Below are 2,744 nucleotides of genomic sequence, written 5' to 3'. Positions count from 1 at the left end.
TAGAAAGAACAAGAAGCAGAATTTTCACCTGACATAGACAACGTTGGATCCTGGACAACAATAAGTAACATAACATCTTCATAGTTAGCAAGGAAGCTTGGTACAATCTAAACCCTGCCGAAGTACCAGTCATTGGTGAGAACTCAGAGCATTTACTGTTCATAGTCCTTGGATGACAAAATTATTCAAACATATTTTCCAGAAAAAATTAAAGGAGGGTCCGAGAAAAAGGACAACATGGGATACAAGAAATTGAAACCCCAAAGAAGTGAAAGAAGCTGGCAAGAGATGAAGAGGATTCGTCATTTTCGGATGCCCAAAAGAATTTCCTTGGACCAACAGTTCGAATGACGTGAGGATTTACATTTATTAATATTCCCTTTTTTATGGGGGTTTTCCAGTAAAAAAAACAAACAAACAAAATGGAAAACCTGTTAGACAAATTCTAAACTAGCTGTAAAAATTGGTTATTTAGTGAATGATATTTACATAGTCACAAAGCTGAAATGCTATTTAAAAATTTTTGAATTTTGTAACAACTACAGGCTAAACATAGAAAACTTACTTAGAGTTACAAAATAAAATGTAAATTTTATACCTTTACCCTGTAAGAACAGTAACTGACAAAAATTGAGGTGAGGGCAGGGGATGGGCAAAGATGATGCTTCTCTTTAAAAAAACACAAAATTGAAATCCCCTCTGCAGTCCTGGTCCTCTCTCTCTGTCTCTAGAAGCAATCACTCTCCTGAAATTGGGGCATAATCAGCCCATATTTATATACTTTAAACAATATATAGTTATTTTATAAAAATGTAAAGCTCATGTAAATAAAATCCTTACGTGTTTTTTCACTTAACATTAAGTTTTTGAAATCCACCGATTTTAATACACTTGGTCATTCATTTTCACTGTTAGAGTATTGACCATGCCACAGTTTATTTTAAATTCCCCCCACCAGTGGGGCACCGAATTGTTTCAGCACCATAAACCACATTGTAGTGAACATCACTACTCGCCTTGTGCACATGCTCAGGAGTTTCTCCAGGGCACCAATGTCTAAAAGTGAAACGGCCAGGTGCTGGGGGTGTGCACGTTGTTTGAAGCCTCTTTATGCTTGGTCGGTCCATGGCTTCTCTGCAGTTTGGCTGAGATCAAGTGTGTACTTGATCCGTCCAGGACCAGCTCCAGCTGGGGGATAGTCATGAGGAAGTAGGATTGGACAAAGAGGATGTGATCTAATGGAAAGAAACTGAGGGGAACTCAGCAAGGCCTGTCTGCTCAGATTCTTCTTGATGTCTCTTTGTGGATTAGCATGTTCCTAATGTCCCTTTCCTCTGCACATAGGAAGGGTACTTCTGAGGTGAGCGTTTTATGACTCACTCCAGAGAGGGGAAAGGGAAGTGTGAGTGACCTTCCTGCTGTTTTCTCAAATGCCAAGATGCTATCTTTTGGGGTAATGTGTCCTGAACCTCATCAGAAGAGAGTGATGAATTTGGCCAGACAGGCAGGCTAGTTAGATAGAGACTGTGAACCCCCTGAAGGACCAGGGTAGAGAGTGCCTTTCAGAAGGAAGGCAGTTCAGCAGGTAGAATGGCCCAGACATTATAACCCACAACACAATCTAGGAACTCCCAACCACCTGGCGGAGGAAGGAGGGTTAGTAAAACTTTTTTTTTGAGACGGAGTCTCTCTCTGTTCCCCAGGCTGGAGTGCAGTGGCATGATGTAGGCTCACTGCAACCTCCACCCCCCTGGATTCAAGCAATTCTGCCTCAGCCTCCCGAGTATCTGGGACTATAGGCATGCACCAAAATGCTCAGCTAATTTTTGTATTTTTAATAAAGAGGGGGGTTTCACCATAATGGCCAGGCTGGTCTCGAACTCCTGAGCTCGTGATCCGCCCACCTCGGCCTCCCAAAGTGCTGGGATTACAGGCATGAGCCACCAAGCCCAGCCTAAACTTTTTTTTTTGAGATAGAGTTTTGCTCATATTGCCCAGGCTAGAGAGCAATAGCACCATCTCGGCTCACTACAACCTCCAACTCCCAGATTTAAGTGACCCTACTGTCTCAGCATCCTGAGTAGCTGGGATTACAGACACTTGCCACCATGCCCAGGTAATTTTTTTTTTTTTTTTTTTTGAGGCAGAGTTTCACTCTCTTGCCCAGGCTGGAGTACAGTGGTGTGATCTCAGTGCACTGCAAGCTCCAGTTCCCAGGTTCAAGGGATTCTCCTACCTCAGCCTCCTGAGTAGCTGGCACTACAGGTGCTCACCACCACGCCTGGCTAATTTTTGTATTTTTAGTAGTGACGGGGTTTTGCCATGCTGGCCAGACTGGTCTTGAACTCCTGACCTTGTGATCCACCCGCCTCAGTCTCCCAAAGTCCTGGGATTACAGGCTAGGGAAACTTTTAAGCAGAGGTGTAACATGCTCAGCTTGGCCATTTTAGTAGCTTAGCTTGGTAGATATGCAGAGAATGAGGTGAGGGGGCACGAAATAGGCAGCAAAGAGCTGAGAAGAACAGTAACCTAAGCCAAAAATGAACAGATCTTGACTATGGCAGCTGCAGTGAAAGGAGAAAGGAAAGGTTAATTAGGAATCAAATCTAAGAGTTTGGTGATTAAATGGATGCTGAGAAACATGGAACTGAGAAGAATTTAGGGATGACAGTTGACTGGGAGAAGGAAAGGGAAAGAGAACTGAAAGGACTGAGCTATACTGACAGATATTGAGACCTATTCAG

At 43.1% G+C, this 2,744-nt stretch overlaps 1 pseudogene; it reads right to left on the bottom strand.

Annotated features, from left to right (window-relative positions):
* Window positions 1-388: 388 nt before the first annotated feature.
* On the bottom strand, window positions 389-466 carry LOC116541018 (annotated as a pseudogene).
* Between the last annotated feature and the right edge of the window lie 2,278 nt (window positions 467-2,744).

This window comes from Sapajus apella, unplaced genomic scaffold, assembly GCF_009761245.1.
Source record: "Sapajus apella isolate SASKATOON/1434 unplaced genomic scaffold, GSC_monkey_1.0 scaffold147, whole genome shotgun sequence".
NCBI lineage: Eukaryota > Metazoa > Chordata > Mammalia > Primates > Cebidae > Sapajus > Sapajus apella.
The sequence above is the reverse complement of the archived record's forward strand: the minus strand, read 5'-3'. Positions and strand labels throughout refer to the sequence as shown.